Consider the following 21,774-nt stretch of genomic DNA (forward strand, 5'->3'; position numbering starts at 1 on the left):
GCCAGCTCAGCTGCTGAAAGAAAAACAGTCAACATTATATAAGCTGGTGAGACACACACACTGTAAATACATTTCAACTCATCTCTAATAACACTTATATGTGACCTTTGTGAGACATGGGAAGAAAAAGAAGTGCCACAGAGGAAGGGGATGCTTTTTAGGAACATACAATAACTAATTTGCAATACTGTTAATAAACAAAGCTAGGCTTCACATATAATTAAACAATAGTGATGCAATTTACAATACTACGCTAGATTGAGGTTATAAATCTGTGATGTTTTGAAATGAATCAGGAAAAAAATACTTATATTTCAGCATCTTTCATTCTTAATTTCTGGATATCAAATGCTTCTACATCTCATGCAAGAAATAAGATTGGCACACCAACATACTGTAATGTAACGTACTAAAAGTTAACAAATGGTTGCCTAAATTAATTATGAATTCCGTTTACATACAAATGTTATTTGTCATAGATTATATTTACTTGATGTATATGTTTCCTTTGCAGGGCATGAGTAATGCTTGCATGAACTTACATTAATCATAACAAATCTTTGCGTGCATGAGTGAAGAAAGTATGTCAAGATCCTTCAAATATATGCAAGAGAGACATACAAAACAGCCCTAAATTGAGCACAAATATTAGTGTCACTTTAGTTTTAAACTCCTAAAAACATACAAGCAGTAAAAATCTCCTCAAAGCATTTTGATGTCTTTTTCTGTCAGAATGATATTAAAGATACATACCGTTGATGTGGAATTGAGAGCAGCCAGGCAGAGTTTATGTCTCCAATCTTGCAGTTTGGAGTGAGGATGGGAGAGAACTGATGGATTTGTGTTTCTACCTGAGAGGGAGGAGTCAGTGTCAGACAGGGAATTAGAAAAGTGAGAAAAGCACTTTATGACCAGGATGTGAAAAACAGGGAAAGCTACATCTATAGATAATTTTTATTTTAGGCTTGATGGCAACATGCTTACGTGGTGACTGTCTCCATAAATTATATTCTAATAATATATCATTATTTTAAAAAGTCTACTTTGCCATGATATACATATACAATGTTTAGTGTTACATGAGGTGGTGATTGCCAGTTCCCTTCCTTTGCAGGAAAAACATTGCTTTTCTGGTTGATATTCAAAGAGTCACACACTAATAAAAACAAAATGCCTCAAAACAAGCATCATTTATTGTCTTTCATGATTAAAACAGAGGGGCTTTGGGAAAAGACAAGTATAGTTGACTGTGACTTTATTTAGATATAACAAAAACAGCTCTGCAGCTACACCGCTGTCAAACTGTTATCAAAGAGCTATTTACAGTAGTGTTGGCACTTCTTTTTTAATATCATATTGGAACATCTGTTGAAAACAAAAAAAAGTGTTTCATTTTGGCTGTTGATAAATGCAGTGTATGCTGGAGTGTGAAAACACAGCCTGACTGAGGAAACAACTGAAGTGACTCTCAACTTTGAACATCTCTGCACAGTCATGTCTTCATGTGTGGGTACACAGTATTTATTTTACCCTATCATTTTTTTCTAATATTATTATTATATTTTTAAACACACTACATTTTACACTCCTGCAGTGGCTTCCTGTAATGTAAAGGGACAACAACTTAGAATGGTTTTCAGACTGCAATCACATGATGAATGCAGATATATAGGACCAAAGGCATGGCTGCATAGCATTAGGGAAAAGTATGCATCGAGACGGATATCAAGGTAAAGAACAAAGACCCTGAACATATTATTTTATATTTTTGCAGACACAATTTTAAGAGTATCCCGCTTGCCATGGCATAACAATTCAAACAACAAAAGTAGCACAGCTATGAATCTGCAAAACAATAATGTAGTATTGGTAAAATATTCCTAATTTACACCATAAACTGTACATTAGATATAACGCATGTATGAGTGACAGATGAGCAGAGAGACTGAATACATCTTCTCTTTACAAAAGATGTCTTGTGGACTGAGCAATTAGTGATTGAATTGTAGATATTGTAAACCAAGGTAACTTTCTGCCACCTACTGGATTAGTATTTACCTGCCCTGCATTTGTATTCAAAGTAAAAAGTCAATTTCCTCTATTCAGACAGGAACAATCTTCCATGTAGTGAAAACATGTGTCTTCCAATTTCCTTTTTGTGTGATTTCCTACCTATTTAGGGTTAAAAAAAGATCTTGCAATTTAGACTTTTTTAATTTAATTTAATTTAAAAATGTTACAATATGTCTACTGTAGAGGACGTCGGGACCATATTAGTTTGAAAAGACAGCCAAAATTAACAGATGGACTATGTAACGTATTATGGTTAGAGAGTGATATTAATACAATAATACATTCACCTTTATTTAAAACATGAATAAGTATTTGATCTGAACATTGCTGTTTATTTGGTCAATACAAAACTAGCTTGTTTTTTGGTGAATCTTTCCAGATCTTCAAAGACTTTGTAGTCAATGTGGGAAAGTACCTCATTGGACTCCAGTCAGCACGGGCTGTAGGGTCTTGACTAGTTTTATGGATGTGGTCTCCATTTGACCATGCTCATAGAAACAAACTTGCATTCCTGAGGCAATTCTCATTTTTCATGGCTCCACTTAAAATAAAACAACAATAAGACATACGTGCTACTCTTGGCCCACAGAGGGCCATGTCTTTCCAGCTCGTCCCTATCTGTCTCTATCTGTGCGCTCATGGAGCCTCCTGCATCTTCCCCCCCCCTTCTTCTTGACCCTCTTCTATCCCAGGTGTGAAAGCCTCATCTCTCTCATCACCTGAGAGCTCAAAATCTTAATCTCCCTGAACTATCTGGTACAGAAAATGTCTGCTTCAGTTCCGTCTCCTGCAACAATATTGAGTCATAAAGTATGAAGATGGTCCTGACGTCCACTAGAATGGACATTTATAAAAGGGCTGTTATTTGAAAACTTGAATTATTTAATTGCTTTCAGAACTAATTATATAGTTCCTCACATGTTAATAAACAAGAACATATATGATTTTCATGGTAAAAATTACAATTATTCAACAATATGTGACTTCTCCTCCTGCTTCTATACAATTTAGTTTTTCGTATGCCAGCCATTTTGGATGAAAAGAAAGAGGAACTTCCCAGCATGCAATTTTAACCAATGCTGGAAAGACCAGGATGTCCTCTGTACAGTACATCAGGGATTGATAGAGTAGCTCAAAAGAGTAAAAGGAGATGCATGTTAACAAAATGTCCACTACAGTGGACATTTTCAATGGGCTGGGTCCCAGGAGGATAACCGGCAGTTCTGATGGCCGGAGAAAGTTCACACTTGCCAGGAAACCTGAGCTCTTGCACTCGTGGAGTCGTGATGTCATTCGACTCTCTCATACTGGGCCACTCATCTCCCAAAAGGGCAGTCTGGAGGTCAAAGGTTGACCCTGTTTGACCCTCATGCCTTCTCCCAGTTGTAGCCTTGCCACAGGATTAAGTTATATCGCATCGTCTCATGAAACTGCTGGCTGGAAGTCTCTCAGGTATTCCCGGAATAGCCGCGGGAAGTAGGGGTGCAGGTGCTGCAGCACCCCCTAGAATCTGGAGAATCACAGAACGACCGGTCATCAAGGAAGGGTTGTTGACGGCCGGCTTGGTTCGCTCACGGCCGGCACCGCCCTTAAAATGTTTTAAACGGCATCATTTCAATGATGCCGTGTCCCCGCAGCGAGGCTACCCCTAGCCTCGGCTTTATAGAATAAAGGTTTCACAAATCTGAAACTGTGTTATAAAGAATCTTTAGACCCTCTGGATAATCCAGTCCAGATTTGATGAGTCTAGGTCTAGTGGTTTCAGATCAGGACCTGGTCTACATGTAAAAAAAAAAGCACTGAAATCTCCCTTGTTTGTATTTTCACAAACAGAATAAAGGTTTTCACAAATCTGAAACTGTGTTATAAATAATCTTTAGACTCACTGGGATAATTCAGTCCAAATAAATCGGCTATGCAGCTATTTAAGAGGTTCAAACCAAGCGGCAAACTCTGGGGGAACAGCCGGGAAGCCAATACGGAAAGTGCCACACACTGCAGTTCATATATTGGCCGATAGGCGATGGCTGCAGAAAGGAGCAATTTCCCATAGACCCCCATGTTAAAATGCCCAACTTTACAGCAGAAAAAAAACATGTTTCTGTCCCTGGCTCCATACATTTTTATTATCGATATAGTTAGATTCCACCTTCATGATTATGGATCTGTGAGTGAATTGTTTTCTAAAGCGACCCGTTTATTTATATTAGGTCTTAAAGTTTTGCATTAATTAGGGCGTGGGTCACTTTGATGACAGATACGTGCCTCACTGTCAGCTAACAGCAACTTGTCCACTCTGCTAGGCTACAACCATAGAGGCTACAACGTAGTTAGTCATAGTACTGTACTTGACCCTTTAGCTTTAGCCGTGTTCGTGGTGATATACCAGACAATTAAGATGTCGTACTGTGCGCTTGAATGTACTAACAGAACTTCCAAGAAGTCTACTCTCAGCTTTTTTCGGTGAGTAAAATATACATATTTACATGTTAAACCCCGCTTAGCAGGTGTTTGTGTGCTTGTTAGCTTAGCTGTTTATGCAGCTTATTAGCCAGCTAAGGACGTACCCCTTTATACATGTGTATATATATATACAGTTTAGTTTATGATTCAGCCTTGGGTAAGACTTTTATAGTCTATGGCTATGACACCCATAATGCTAAATGGGAGCAAATGTAATAGAGGACCCAATTATCCCAGTGGTGGCCCGCCGGAGTCCGCCGCCGAAGCTAACCGGAGCCGTAGCTAGCCCTTTGCGGCTCCGTTAGCTTCGGCCAGCGGCGGAGCCCCGGCGTTATAACTGGAGATCAAGGAATGCAGCGAAACGCGGACTTGGTTCGCCTGCAGCCCGCTATAGTATTAGCCAGAGCCAGAGCCATTTAATAGAAGATTTACGACATCTCCGTTCACTCCATGGCCACTTTTTTACAGCAATGGCGGATCGTGGAGCCTCTCAATCGTTCCCCGGAAGTTAGCGCCAAGGCTGGCAGAGCTGTGGAGTTGCAGCATAATAGACCGTTCGTGACGGACTTTTAAAGGTAAGAAGAAGTTTAAAGATGTATATTGCGGATATTATCAGTACATCTGATTCAAATGAACATGTGTATTAAAGGATGTCAGTGGATTATCCCTAAATTAGTAGATTTAGGGAACGTTTACAGATAACAGATTAAGCTAGCATACCGAAGCAAGTTAGCAACACACGTTGAACAGCCTTTTAATTGTAAATTCCGTTCTCTCTGTCATTTCGTCCAACATGTTGAATTAGAGAAGAGGGCTTCTAACGGGATTGTATGCGGGGGTGGAGGGGAGTTAAATATTAGATAAATATAACTTTGGTGCGTGTAAGAGTGAGTGTTTTTAGCAGAGCCATATTGTGTCCTGTGATTATGTTGATTATTACCCGTTCTGTATAATGTTGCAGCCCAGCTGATTCTGGATTGATGGCAAAGGATAGGGACTTAAGTGAGAGGTGAAAACACAAGGTACGTTTAATACTACTGTTTTATATAAGTAAACACGTTATCTCCCCAAGGCAATAGGTGTGCTATATAGGTGTGTATAACCCTTTCTCCTGTCTGTTGCTCCCTCTCAGCACAAGAACCAGAGGGGGGTTCAATGGAGCCTGAATACCTGCACTGAGACCCTCACCCTGCACCCTGAGTCTCAACTCTGTGTTTTTCAAGCCTTTCCCTTTTGTTTGTATTAAACAAAACATTAAGCTTTCCCAATGGTGTGGTTTTCGTTTTGTGAAAAAGTTTGTATATAAATCACATATTTGTTGCTGTTGGTCGTGAAATTGCTCCTGCTGACTTGAGCCAGCCATTTTTTCCTCCGCTCTGTGTCAGTGGGGAAGCCGTACATTCGTACTCCTTTCTCTGAGCGATTGAGCATCCCCAGGCAGCACATCAAACCATGGTGGCGACTAGGAGGCAGCACAGCAAACCATGGTGGCGACTAGGAGGCAGCACAGCAAACCATGGTGGCGACTAGGAGGCAGCACAGCAAACCAGGACAACACGGAGGAAAAGGCACCGACAAACTGCATGATATGCTATTCAATGTTTATTGAATTCCATGTATTTGCAATGGATGTTCCTAAAACAACACATTTAACATCATCATTATCATCATATGCTGCTAGTCCTGCTGCTGCTGCTCGTCCTTTGATAGTCACCTGTCGGTCTCCTGTCCTTTCTGAAAGCCATAAAGACGACATTAGTCATTTAGATAACTTGTGTCCTCAGTTACCATGGGATTACTGAAACTACCATGAATTTAAGAAAATGGTAGAAATGAATCCAATCTGAATTTTAAAGCATTACTTTAGATCCCCTCCCTCTAAATGTATCAATAAACATTAGAAAGTGATGCTCCTGACTACCATACAAGTTTAAGAAGATAATATTGGTTTGAAAGAATTCAAAGCTATACATAAACAGCAACAGGCTCTTTAACCAAGGCACTGTTAGTAACATGTAAACTAGTTGTTCACACTAATCCTAATATTATCACTTAATATTAGCAAATTCGATTTTATTTTTTAAAACATATTGATGTAAATACATACACATATCGATTTGTTGAATAAATATTGCAAATCAAAACCTTTATTCACTAATAATTAACAAAAATCGTAGTTCTATCTCCTGTTATCAATGCATTCACATTGCCCGCCATGAACTTCCGGGGAACGATCCTCGTCTACATGAACCACGTGATATTGATACATTTAGAGGGAGGGGATCTAAAGTAATGCTTTAAAATTCAGATTGGATTCATTTCTACCATTTTCTTAAATTCATGGTAGTTTCAGTAATCCCCTGGTAATTGGACACAAGTTATCTAAATGACTAATGTTGTCTTTATGGCTTTCAGAAAGGACAGGAGACCGACGACAGGATATGATGATGATGATGATGATGATGTTAAATGTGTTGCTTTAGGAACATCCATTGCAAATACATGGAATTCAATAAACATAGAAGAGCATATCATGCAGTTTGTCGGTGCCTTTTCCTCCGTGTTGTCCTGGTTTGCTGTGCTGCCTCCTAGTCGCCACCATGGTTTGCTGTGCTGCCTCCTAGTCGCCACCATGGTTTGCTGTGCTGCCTCCTAGTCGCCACCATGGTTTGATGTGCTGCCTGGGGATGCTCAAATCGCTCAGAGAAAGGAGTACGAATGTACGGCTTCCCCACTGACACAGAGCGGAGGAAAAAATGGCTGGCTCAAGTCAGCAGGAGCAATTTCACGACCAACAGCAACAAAATATGTGATTTATATACAAACACTGCATTTGCACTTTTTCACAAAACGAAAACCACACCATTGGGAAAGCTTAATGTTTTGTTTAATACAAAAAAACAGGGAAAGGCTTGAAAACACTGAGAGTTGAGACTCAGGGTGCAGGATGAGGGTCTCAGTGCAGGTATTCAGGCTCCATTGAATCCCCCTCTGGTTCTTGTGCTGAGAGAGGGAGCAACAGACAGGAGAAAGGGTTATACACACCTATATAGCACACCTATTGCCTTGGGGAGATAACGTGTTTACTTATATAAAACAGTAGTATTAAACGTACCTTGTGTTTTCACTCTCACTTAAGTCCCTCTCCCTTTGCCATCAATCCAGAATCAGCTGGGCTGCAACATTATACAGACAGGTAATAATCAACAGAATCACAAGGACACAATATGGCTCTGCTAAAAAACACTCACTCTTACACGCACCAAAGTTATATTTATCTAATATTTAACTCCCTCCACCCCCCGCATACAATCCCGTTTAGAAGCCCCTCTTCTCTAATTCAACATGTTGGACGAATGACATTAAGAGAACGGAATTTACAATTAAAAGGCTGTTCAACGTGTGTTGCTAACTTGCTTCGGTATGCTAGCTTAATCTGTTATCTGTAAACGTTCCCTAAATCTACTAATTTAGGGATAATCCACTGACATCCTTTAATACACATGTTCATTTGAATCAGATGTACTGATAATATCCGCAATATACATCTTTAAACTTCTTCTTACCTTTAAAAGTCCGTCACGAACGGTGTATTATGCTGCAACTCCACAGCTCTGCCAGCCTGGCGCTAACTTCCGGGAACGATTGAGAGGCTCCACGATCCGCCATTGCTGTAAAAAAGTGGTCCATTGTGAGTGAAGAGATGTCGTAACTCTTCTATTAAATGGCTCTGGTATTAGCTAAAGAAATGATGTTGAAAGGCTTATTAAGCTGAACATCGCCACAATTGTTCTGCTATGTATCGGTACTTATTTTATTTTCTTAACGTGTGAATGACAAGCATTAAGAATAACAACAAATAGCTATAGGTGAAAGGCGGTCTGATATCGTTGTTCTTGTAGAGCTCATATTCATTTTCTGAAACAAGACAAATATTTTAAAGTGGAAAATGTGCTATAAAGTCTTTATTTCTGAATGAATACATTACTAGAGTATTTAGTTTACCTGAGGACAGGGAGTAGACCAAAGGGTGATGGCGACTCCTTATAGCCCCAGCACAGGACGTGTGATTGGTCAGATCTTCCTCACTCCCCTGGAATGAAGTACTGACAGGAGCCAGAGTTCGAGGGCACATCCGGGGGGGGTCCGAGGGGCTCAGCGAGGGCAGGTTGTCGCTGGCAGAAACTGAACTGAGCTGAGAGCGACACAAGCAGAAGATCCAAGTTAACAAAGGAAACAAGCGGAGTGGAAAGATTTACGGAGAAACAAAACAGAGCGGGAGATGTTCAGCTGAGTGTAACAGAGCGATTTGATGCGCCTCCTCAGAGGTGATTCCACTAATATCGCAAGAAGAAGGGAGCCAATTATTGTTCATTATAGGGTGAAATTGTTTGGTGAGTGTTGTGATTATGGCACAATATTTGCAAGATTAACATCTGATTAGCTTTCACGTTATGAGAGCATGTCTGCTGTCTGAAAACACAAAGGCAGCCATCTGGTGGCAACAGCTGGGAGGCGAAGGAAAGGAACGTAGGTAGTAAGATGGAGATCTCAACAAAGGAAAAAGTCAATTGAGATTTAAAAACACGGGAGAAGAGGAAACTTTTAAAAGAAATGCATTTGTGATCTGATCTGGAATCATTTTTCTTAGGTTCAAATATTTCTGAACTTCATTTCAAGCAGATAAACCCTAAGCCATGTTTATTTGTTTCAAGGAAAATGCATACTTTTGCAACTCATCCAACTGTAAAAGTTCCCACGGTCAATTACAGGGTGGCGTTATCATATCAGTGCTACAAAAGATGAGGTTCCAAAAACACTTGATTTATTCCCATTCTCCATTACGGCTCATTTACTCTGCCTCTGTTGTTCACACAGCCGATCTACCTGAAGGTGTGGGTGAGCGGCCGTGTCAGATTGTGGCGAGCGGCAACTCGGGGGTGCAGAGATCAACTGAGACTCTAAAGATGGCAGATGCAGGTGAGCCATCATCGCTCGCAGACGCTCCCGTTCTTTGCAGAGCTGTGAGAGCAAAATCAGAGTTGACGGTGTCGCTTCAAAATCACTGAACACAGGTTGTCACAAATGGAACGCTGTGAACCAAACACACATCAAAAAGATCCTTTTCTCACTGTGTCAAACAACATCAGAGAGGAGGTGGGATTGGGAGGACACTACATGAATATTTACCCGGAGCATCAAGGTGTTTGGGTGTTGGAATTTGGGGAGAACTCCTGTGTGTCAGACTTATATTTCTGCTATAAATATCAGATAAGACAAATCTAAAATAATGAAAAACTAAACTGTATTACCCAGGATCAGAATCAGAATCAGAAATAGGTTTATTACCAGGTAGGTTTACACGTACGAGGAATTTGACTAGGTGTCGTGGTGCATACAAACAAGAATTAAAAACACAGGTAGAGAATTAGAAAATAATTAAAAATATAGCAGTATTTATATTGCAATTGAATGGAATAGAAGGAATAAAATATGGAATAAAAATCAGCAGTAATAATATTAATAAACACAGGGTTGCACAGCCACTAGTGCAGACAGTAGTTATAACATGTACTGTAGTTGGACATTTTCACAGCACTCGTGCCCACCTGGAGCTCAAGTTGCTGCACCACCTGCATCTGCACTCTGCACTGCGCCGTACTCCTGTCATCCAGAGTGTGCTCACTGCCTATGTGCCTGAAACACATTGGGGTGACGTTAAAGGAATATTCAACAACAAAAAAATCACATTGCTCAGTATCATATACTCCAATTGCTCCATCACAGAGATAACAGTTATTTTGAGCTACAATTTCTTCCAATGTATTTGGGAGAGAAACTTCCTCTGGATATAAAACACACCAGGAAAGAGAAAGCCCCAACAGAGCCCCTTTAATATATAAGATGGTGAAGATTTGTTGGACGCATACTGAACAGAATCAACAGCAGAGAAATGGATTATGTTTGAGTGGTTTTAAGAAAGTTGAATGTTTTGATAATACACATTATGGTTTTGTGTTTTTACAAAATGGAATTACATTGTAGTACATTTTAATCCAAGCTGACTGCCATTTAAGCCTTCTCATGTCCTGAAATAGGCATCAGTTTTTCAGAAAAATTTATAAAAAACCACATTTTGAAATTATTACCATTATCCCCAAATACTCTTCTGTAAATCAGGATAACAAAACTCTTTTCTGCACAATGAATACAATTGTTTCCCTGTTTTCCAAGTAGTAACTCTATTTCTAAATAATGGTTGTAGCCAGAAATGACTCTTTTTGTTTGATACTCAATTGTGTAAAATGGATTTATGGAAAATGGATTTATGGGAAAATGGATTTATCATAAATTGGATCTAATGACAAAATCTGGAGCTACTCAATTTCCAGAGCCACTTTTTAAGCCATTTGATAATTTGACACTGAATAGATTATTACTGAAAACATTCCTTACATTTAACACAGAAAGGTGATATAAGTTAGGAATAGATAAACTTACTTGATGAACTGGCTGACGTTTTCACACAGCGACTCACATCCAGGCCAGTTACACACACCCGTGCCCGTAGAGAGTGTGTGTGGCAGCGCGATCAGCTTGTGACGGCACTGGATTAAAAGTATTATCATGATTAAAAAAACATGTTTTCTTTCATCTTCAGGTGACAGAAAATGACAGAGAGAGGTTGAGGGGAGCACAGAAAAACAAATGGAAAACTATTTACTTTTGATTTTTGGGACACGTAGTCATGTAAACTTTTTCTTTGCTGAACCACTTCAGGTGGTGGAACACAAAGCAAACAAACAAGACAAAATAAATCGTCCCGTGGGGAATTAACAGTGAAGCAGAACTGCTCCTCTCCCGTACCTCGAGAGAAAGAAAATGTCTACAGATGACATGTGTTTGATGTTTAGAAAGAAGCGGTATCAGTTCTCTAAAATCACTTTACAGCACAAAGAGAGAAATCCTACCATTCTGCGCTGCGAGGAGACTGCTGGTCACCGCTCGGCCTCCCGGTGACTTTAGCTGACATCATGTTGTAAGCAGAAGAGTCCTGATTGGCCTTCGATGTCATTTTATCTTCAGTTATTCCATGTGTGAGCTCTTTCCATATCTGCAGCATCTCTGCAGGGCTGAAACCAGCTAAAACATAAAACAACGTATTGGATATTTCTCCATTTGAGAGTTTTGTTTTCAATGTTGATTGAGGAATCAGCGAAAGTAATACATGATTTATTATCTCTAATACATTAGAAGCTTGGTGGCATATTTTTTCCAGAATGATGATATTTTTTTTGAAGATTATTCCTTTTCACACTTGCCCTTTTTTTTCATCTCTGCCCCACATTACACTGTTTCTACTGGTTCCCGTCTCAAAGCAGTTTGAGGGCAGAAACAGGTAGATCAACTCTTTCATGACCTCATGTAACCTCTTCGCTGTAATCTAGGAATAACTATAATTAATGCTAGAAAATGAGTCAAGATTAATCATCCTATTTTAGGTTTCACTTACATCACTGTCTCTTTTGAGTTTAGTGCAGTTATGCAACTGATCGTAAAATCAACAAGAAACAGATCTGCCTGTGTGGAGCACTCACTCAGGGGCGCCGTAAGGGGGTGAAAAGTTAGGACAATTCTAAGGGTCCGTGACTGACAGGGGCCCAAACTATTTTAGAACATTAAGAAAAAAATGTTTAAGTAACCAATGTGATTATCTTTTCATGGGGCCCAAAATCCCTGGTGGCGCCCCTGCACTCACTTACAATATTTGATCAGATACGTGTCCATGTTAGAGTATTATTGTGTCATTGTGAAATAAAACAACATACTGTAGTAGTCTTATGGGCTATTTCAGCCTTAAATTTGCAAACATTCAACACTAAAATCACATTGACTGTACAGGAAATGTAATCATGCATTACGTCAAAGTAAAACAGCTGACATTTCCTTTATCCAACATGAAGTGGAATTCTTTGCCGAATGATTTAAAGGGCTGTAAGAAATGTTTTATGTTTAAGAAAATGTATAAAGAAAGCGTAATTAGACAGTATGAAGTTGACGATTGATTGTGTTCTGGTTTTATGTTTCAGTATTTGTAAGCAACTGTGACAGAAACAATATTGCTTTTATTTTACTTTTTAATGGTTATTACATTTTTTTTCCCCTTTTTTTTTGTAAGAAAGTTGCAGGTAAAATATGAATTTTCTTCCTCCCCTGCTCCTTTAACACCATGGCCGCTAATAAAAAAGAACCAGTATAAGTGTACATGTTTTGTAAAGTGTACATGTTTTGTTTTAAAATAACTGCCATATGTGAAATAAACAATTAAATCTGAGGGAGGGTGAAGCATAGTGACCTGGGGGGAGGGCAGCGGAGGAGAGGACGGGTCTCTGGCGCCCGGAGGATCTGCTGCTGGCTGCTGCAGCTGGAGGAGCTGCTGGAACACAAGCTGCTGAGCAGGGAGCTGCGGGAGGATGAGAGACATTTCAGAAAATAGTGAGGTAGTAGTTTCAAGGTTCAAGGCTTTTATTGTCATATGTGCATAGTGTAGTTATGATAATGAAAATCTTAGGTCACAGGCTCCTCCAACAGTGCAACTTAATAAAACAGATAAAATAGTACAGGTAGATAAAATAAAATAGAATATAATAGAAAGTGCAGAATAGTCTATATACAGTAATTGTAATATTGATATTTATAAGTTGCAAACAGATGAATGTTATGGATGTTCTTTCAAAAGTTCAGGTGTAGTATTCATTTGATAGTCTGCTCACACTTTCCCCTCTTTGATAATTGTCAGAGTATTGATTCTGGGCTAAAATCAGTGGTTTGTACTGCGTCTTTAAAAGCTTCCTTTAACAAATACCTCCACTTGTATTACATACAAATATTCCAAAATCCCAAAAGCAAGTGACAAAGCACACACAAATGTTCTCCTAATTTCTACAATTAAATAAGATATTAAATGTTCATTATTTGTGTCACTTACAGGCGACAAATTGTGAACATATTTGTCTAATTCAATTGAAATTACAGAAGAGCTTTTGCCCCAAGATTGATGTTATAACTCTTGTGCAAAACTAGTAAAAACAAATAAATATATATATAAAAAAACACTCCAGATAACTACTCACCTCTTTCACCACTTTCTTGCTGGGCTTCTGTTGAAGCAGCTGCAGATGAATCTGTTGTTGCTTCTTGTAAAACTCCTTCAAATGTTGCTAGAGAAACAGTCAAGGAAAATGATTATAACCGAATATCATAACAAAATCCCAAAACAGTACAATATAGGTGTGCTAAACTTTTGAATTAAAAGTGACCAACAGTTAAACATATTCATGCATCCCTAGATCTTGATGTAAAACACATTTTTTATTTTGACAACATAGCACAATTTCACTAATAGGCTATTTGTTGTTTAATGGCAAAGTGACAACAACATTAACAATAAATCACTGAGTTAAATGCCAGTGGGTAAAGTGGTCGAACAGGTTAAATAGTCAACCAAAATACATATACATACAATCCAATGTATTTGTTATTCATGTTTGCCTCAGTGGGCCGTGTTTACTTTGATAGCTGTGCGGTAGCTTAGCGGCTATCTTGGAGGATGATGCTAGCTATGGTCCCTAGCTAATTTAACAGTAACATTAGCAACTTACCTAACTCAATAACTGAATTTTCTGAATTGTTTTCCAGTTTGAAATGTATGCTCTAGCTTAACAAGACAATGTGTTCCTAAAACATGTCTTTGTTGTTGGGTAAACTAGCTTATTTCCTAGTAAATGTGTATAGGCTACCTACATTTACTTGGCTGAGCTAAACTGTTGTGCCTATATATCTTGCTGTTTAGCTGTTAAAACTTTTTACAGTAAAATATATTACTGTTTCAATTTTAATAATACAAATTATATTTAAGGACAACTTTGCTAAACTATAGCTCATCAACACACTAATAGGGCACTTTATATTGATTCCTTTTTAGTTACAATAATTTCAGCAATACATGTTTGTTTTTTAACAAATTGAATTGTATCCTGCACAGGTAGGCTATATTTCAGTAAGCCTGAATGCAATGTGTTATTATTAGAAGTAAATAACAGTATTTGTATAAATACCTGCTGTAGCAGAAGGGCCTGCTGCTTCTGGTGGATCAGAGCCTGCAGCTGGTTTGGGGACAGGAGCTGCTGCATCTGCTGAGGTGCCATCATCGCCAGAAACACCTTCAGGAAGAAGAGGATACAAAGATGAGGAAGGAGGCAGGCAGAGTGAAGGCAGGCGTACAAGTGAGTGAGACGGAGGCAAGTGTCAGGTGTTAAACAGTATTTTTTTTTCCCCCAATCCAATTACAAAATAGTGCTGTCAACCCTTTGATGCCATCATGCTGGATTGTGTCATTGACCCTAAATGAGATGGGAGATAGGCTGACCAGGTAATTAGCAACACAATTGCATGCTTGTTGTGACTCCTAATAGAAGTGTATGGGTATTAATAAAGGCAAAACACTCACAGAATAATAACTGACCTGCACTGTGACTGATGGAGTGACAAATGACAGAGTGATCGTCCACCATTGTAGTGAAACAGAGGCAACAGCAATCCCCATGAATAAGAAACATCACTTATAAATTCAGAAATGAATTACAAATAATGCAAATAAAAACGGTGATTCTGTCAATTGATTGTTAAGGGAAATATGTAATTTATTATTTGAACAATATTCTGTTTTTTCTAGAGATGTGAGGTGGTAGTCAATATAAAGATATGTGTAACAGCTGTTCCCTGATGTGCTTTGGTTTCAGTGAAGCCTTATGTTGGAGTAATATCTCAGCGGTTTGTAATGAAAGAGGAACACATCAGGGACTACGGATTCATTTGTGTCATCAGTCCTTTGACGTAACTTCCTGTGGTTTGACTAGACTGATAACAAAACTAGAACGTTTGAAACAATATAGAAATTAAATGAAAAATAAACACAATGGCACAGCAAATGTAATAATGTACATTGCATGATACACAAAAAAGTATTTTTTAAACCTGAGGAAAACAGTACAGCGGCAGTGGCTTTTCCAAAATGTACAAAACCAAACTTTAGTAAACTTACGTATTTAAGTTTGACAAAACAAACAAAACATCTAATTCATTAACATTACAGGATGTGAACCAGCCAATAAACCTTGTGTGTTAAATCATCTCTTGCACTACCTAACTTACCTTATTCCTTCATTCAGTTTAAGTGAGACAAAACAAGCAATTTAAATAGGTAAATGTGTGATTTCCTGAAAAGGTACTGATCAAAAATTGTCATTTGATTGATTGTCAAAATACTGAAAACTAATTAATTGTTATTATACAAAGAAAATAATTGCTACTGTACATGCAGCAGTAGATTTACACTTTCCTACATATTTTGTTCAGTAAGGCACTGACGAACAGCTGGCTCTATTATCATGCTTTACAAATGATTAGAAAACCTTTCGTTGTGTGCAGATTGGATGCTGCAGTTAGAATAGAAATACATTACAGATGGATGTCTTCATTTTTTGTGAAAAGAGAGAACTGATATTCACTGTAAATAGCCTTCATTTGTAAAAATGTTCAGAGTTCGGAGTTAGAAAAACTTCAATATCACACTCATCATCATGTTTGAATTCTTAAATCACACTCCTCAACAGTGGCATCATGACATTGTCATTGAAAATTACAAAAACATAACATGCTTAGAAATGCAGCTCACCAGCTACCGTCAGGGCTAGTAGAACCTTCACTAAGGAAAATGGCAGGTTTTTCTATTATTGTTTATTAAAATACTGTAGGGTCAAAAGTTGTGTGTCTTGTCCAGGTTTAGAAAGTGAATTAAGAGAAAAGAACAGAGCAAAACTGACAAGACGTGAAAACAGACTGAAGGAAAAGGCGTTTAGCAGGCATTCATTATCCTGTTGTTTCATTGATCCTCGTACATTAAGATTCCCAAGGACGGAATCACAACAGACAACCATAAAATCACGTGGGGTCATGCCTATTTGCCTTTCACTTGCTTCTGTTTGGCCCAGGTCTGTGGACAATCACTCCTTCTCCCTGGCCCTGACTCACAAACTAATACTGAAGGACAAACAGAGTGCTGCGTGTCAACTCCCAGCCCGGATCACATGTCATATGAAATCTCAGAGGCTCCAGGTACGCTGTCCTGTCAGAGGACGTCCAATATATGACATCTGTTTGCCTAACAATGTTCTATTTCCCACTTATGAAGAGGAGGAAGAAGAGGAGGACGAGTGGGAGGTTGAGGAGTAGTAGGAGGATGAAGATACCTGTTTATGGTGGAGACTCTGCCAGTTTTCAGCGCTCACTCGACTGCAGGAGTCCCCATTAGCTGCTCTCTCTCCTGCACCGACGTGTGTGTGGCTGAGGAGGCTGCTGGCTGCGGTTTGACGGGCTGCCGGGGGACTCAGAGGAGACTCGGGCATGCCAGCTCAGCTGCTGAAAGAAAACAGTCAACATTATATAAGCTGTGAGACACACACACTGTAAATACATTTCAACATCATCTCTAAATAACACTTATATGTGACCTTGTGAGACATGGGAAGAAAAAGAAGTGCCACAGAGGAAGGGGATGCTTTTTAGGAACATACAATAACTAATTTGCAATACTTTAATAAACAAAGCTAGGCTTCACATATAATTAAACAATAGTGATGCAATTTACAATACTACGCTAGATTGAGGTTATAAATCTGTGATGTTTTGAAATGAAATCAGGAAAAAAATACTTATATTTCAGCATCTTTCATTCTTAATTTCTGGATATCAAATGCTTCTACATCTCATGCAAAAATAAGATTGGCACACCAACATACTGTAATGTAACGTACTAAAAGTTAACAAATGGTTGCCTAAATTAATTATGAATTCCGTTTACATACAAATGTTATTTGTCATAGATTATATTTACTTGATGTATATGTTTCCTTTGCAGGGCATGAGTAATGCTTGCATGAACTTACATTAATCATAACAAATCTTTGCGGTGCATGAGTGAGAAAGTATGTCAAGATCCTTCAAATATATGCAAGAGAGACATACAAAACAGCCCTAAATTGAGCACAAATATTAGTGTCACTTTAGTTTAAACTCCTAAAAACATACAAGCAGTAAAATCTCCTCAAAGCATTTTGATGTCTTTTTCTGTCAGAATGATATTAAAGATACATACCGTTGATAGTGGAATTGAGAGCAGCCAGGCAGAGTTTATGTCTCCAAGTCTTGCAGTTTGGAGTGAGGATGGGAGAGAACTGATGGAGTTGTGTTTCTACCTGAGAGGGAGGAGTCAGTGTCAGACAGGGAATTAGAAAAGTGAGAAAAGCACTTTATTACCAGGATGTGAAAAACAGGGAAAGCTACATCTATAGATAATTTTTATTTTAGGCTTGATGGCAACATGCTTACGTGGTGACTGTCTCCATAAATTATATTCTAATAATATATCATTATTTTAAAAAGTCTACTTTGCCATGATATACATATACAATGTTTAGTGTTACATGAGGTGGTGATTGCCAGTTCCCTTCCTTTGCAGGAAAAACATTGCTTTTCTGGTTGATATTCAAAGAGTCACACACTAATAAAAACAAAATGCCTCAAAACAAGCATCATTTATTGTCTTTCATGATTAAAACAGAGGGGCTTTGGGAAAAGACAAGTATAGTTGACTGTGACTTTATTTAGATATAACAAAAACAGCTCTGCAGCTACACCGCTGTCAAACTGTTATCAAAGAGCTATTTACAGTAGTGTTGGCACTTCTTTTTTAATATCATATTGGAACATCTGTTGAAAACAAAAAAAAGTGTTTCATTTTGGCTGTTGATAAATGCAGTGTATGCTGGAGTGTGAAAACACAGCCTGACTGAGGAAACAACTGAAGTGACTCTCAACTTTGAACATCTCTGCACAGTCATGTCTTCATGTGTGGGTACACAGTATTTATTTTACCCTATCATTTTTTTCTAATATTATTATTATTATTTTTTAAACACACTACATTTTACACTCCTGCAGTGGCTTCCTGTAATGTAAAGGGACAACAACTTAGAATGGTTTTCAGACTGCAATCACATGATGAATGCAGATATATAGGACCAAAGGCATGGCTGCATAGCATTAGGGAAAAGTATGCATCGAGACGGATATCAAGGTAAAGAACAAAGACCCTGAACATATTATTTTATATTTTTGCAGACACAATTTTAAGAGTATCCCGCTTGCCATGGCATAACAATTCAAACAACAAAAGTAGCACAGCTATGAATCTGCAAAACAATAATGTAGTATTGGTAAAATATTCCTAATTTACACCATAAACTGTACATTAGATATAACGCATGTATGAGTGACAGATGAGCAGAGAGACTGAATACATCTTCTCTTTACAAAAGATGTCTTGTGGACTGAGCAATTAGTGATTGAATTGTAGATATTGTAAACCAAGGTAACTTTCTGCCACCTACTGGATTAGTATTTACCTGCCCTGCATTTGTATTCAAAGTAAAAAGTCAATTTCCTCTATTCAGACAGGAACAATCTTCCATGTAGTGAAAACATGTGTCTTCCAATTTCCTTTTTGTGTGATTTCCTACCTATTTAGGGTTAAAAAAAGATCTTGCAATTTAGACTTTTTTAATTTAATTTAATTTAAAAATGTTACAATATGTCTACTGTAGAGGACGTCGGGACCATATTAGTTTGAAAAGACAGCCAAAATTAACAGATGGACTATGTAACGTATTATGGTTAGAGAGTGATATTAATACAATAATACATTCACCTTTATTTAAAACATGAATAAGTATTTGATCTGAACATTGCTGTTTATTTGGTCAATACAAAACTAGCTTGTTTTTTGGTGAATCTTTCCAGATCTTCAAAGACTTTGTAGTCAATGTGGGAAAGTACCTCATTGGACTCCAGTCAGCACGGGCTGTAGGGTCATCTTGACTAGTTTTATGGATGTGGTCTCCATTTGACCATGCTCATAGAAACAAACTTGGCATTCCTGAGGCAATTCTCATTTTTCATGGCTCCACTTAAAATAAAACAACAATAAGACATACGTGCTACTCTTGGCCCACAGAGGGCCATGTCTTTCCAGCTCGTCCCTATCTGTCTCTATCTGTGCGCTCATGGAGCCTCCTGCATCTTCCCCCTCCCCTTCTTCTTGACCCTCTTCTATCCCAGGTGTGAAAGCCTCATCTCTCTCATCACCTGAGAGCTCAAAATCTTAATCTCCCTGAACTATCTGGTACAGAAAATGTCTGCTTCAGTTCCGTCTCCTGAAACAATATTGAGTCATAAAGTCTATGAAGATGGTCCTGACATCCACTAGAATGGACATTTATAAAAGGGCTGTTATTTGAAAACTTGAATTATTTAATTGCTTTCAGAACTAATTATATAGTTCCTCACATGTTAATAAACAAGAACATATATGATTTTCATGGTAAAAATTACAATTATTCAACAATATGTGACTTCTCCTCCTGCTTCTATACAATTTAGTTTTTCGTATGCCAGCCATTTTGGATGAAAAGAAAGAGGAACTTCCCAGCATGCAATTTTAACCAATGCTGGAAAGACCAGGATGTCCTCTGTACAGTACATCAGGGATTGATAGAGTAGCTCAAAAGAGTAAAAGGAGATGCATGTTAACAAAATGTCCACTACAGTGGACATTTTCAATGGGCTGGGTCCCAGGAGGATAAACCGGCAGTTCTGATGGCCGGAGAAAGTTCACACTTGCCAGGAAACCTGAGCTCTTGCACTCGTGGAGTCGTGATGTCATTCGACTCTCTCATACTGGGCCACTCATCTCCCAAAAGGGCAGTCTGGAGGTCAAAGGTTGACCCTGTTTGACCCTCATGCCTTCTCCCAGTTGTAGCCTTGCCACAGGATTAAGTTATATCGCATCGTCTCATGAAACTGCTGGCTGGAAGTCTCTCAGGTATTCCCGGAATAGCCGCGGGAAGTAGGGGTGCAGGTGCTGCAGCACCCCCTAGAATCTGGAGAATCACAGAACGACCGGTCATCAAGGAAGGGTTGTTGACGGCCGGCTTGGTTCGCTCACGGCCGGCACCGCCCTTAAAATGTTTTTAAACGGCATCATTTCAATGATGCCGTGTCCCCCGCAGCGAGGCTACCCCTAGCCTCGCTTTATAGAATAAAGGTTTCACAAATCTGAAACTGTGTTATAAAGAATCTTTAGACCCTCTGGGATAATCCAGTCCAGATTTGATGAGTCTAGGTCTAGTGGTTTCAGATCAGGACCTGGTCTACATGTAAAAAAAAAAGCACTGAAATCTCCCTTGTTTGTATTTTCACAAACAGAATAAAGGTTTCACAAATCTGAAACTGTGTTATAAATAATCTTTAGACTCACTGGGATAATTCAGTCCAAATAAATCGGCTATGCAGCTATTTAAGAGGTTCAAACCAAGCGGCAAACTCTGGGGAACAGCCGGGAAGCCAATACGGAAGTGCCACACACTGCAGTTCATATATTGGCCGATAGGCGATGGCTGCAGAAAGGAGCAATTTCCATAGACCCCCATGTTAAAATGCCCAACTTTACAGCAGAAAAAAACATGTTTCTGTCCCTGGCTCCATACATTTTTATTATCGATATAGTTAGATTCCACCTTCATGATTATGGATCTGTGAGTGAATTGTTTTCTAAAGCGACCCTTTTATTTATATTAGGTCTTAAAGTTTTTGCATTAATTAGGGCGTGGTCACTTTGATTGACAGATACGTGCCTCACTGTCAGCTAACAGCAACTTGTCCACTCTGCTAGGCTACAACCATAGAGGCTACAACGTTAGTTAGTCATAGTACTGTACTTGACCCTTTAGCTTTAGCCGTGTTCGTGGTGATATACCAGACAATTAAGATGTCGTACTGTGCGCTTGAATGTACTAACAGAACTTCCAAGAAGTCTACTCTCAGCTTTTTTCGGTGAGTAAAATGATAATATTATACATGTTAACCCCGTTAGCAGGTGTTTGTGTGCTTGTTAGCTTAGCTTGTTATGCAGCTTATTAGCCAGCTAAGGACGTACCCCTTTATACATGTGTATATATATATACAGTTTAGTTTATGATTCAGCCTTGGGTAAGACTTTTATAGTCTATGGCTATGACACCCATAATGCTAAATGGGAGCAAATGTTAATAGAGGACCCAA

At 38.7% G+C, this 21,774-nt stretch overlaps 1 long non-coding RNA gene and 1 pseudogene across 1 annotated transcript; both read right to left on the reverse strand.

Moving 5' to 3' along the window:
* Positions 1 to 7,451: 7,451 nt before the first annotated feature.
* Positions 7,452 to 8,153, reverse strand: LOC139434011 (uncharacterized). Its single transcript, XR_011643413.1, has 3 exons — positions 8,103 to 8,153; positions 7,652 to 7,712; positions 7,452 to 7,539 (listed from the first exon to the last, which is right to left on the reverse strand). It is a non-coding gene; the product is annotated as an uncharacterized lncRNA (long non-coding RNA).
* A 197-nt stretch (positions 8,154 to 8,350) lies between these two features.
* Positions 8,351 to 17,060, reverse strand: LOC117448512 (forkhead box protein P2-like; annotated as a pseudogene).
* Between the last annotated feature and the right edge of the window lie 4,714 nt (positions 17,061 to 21,774).

Source organism: Pseudochaenichthys georgianus, chromosome 6 (assembly GCF_902827115.2).
Source record: "Pseudochaenichthys georgianus chromosome 6, fPseGeo1.2, whole genome shotgun sequence".
In the NCBI taxonomy this organism is placed as follows: Eukaryota; Metazoa; Chordata; class Actinopteri; order Perciformes; family Channichthyidae; genus Pseudochaenichthys; species Pseudochaenichthys georgianus.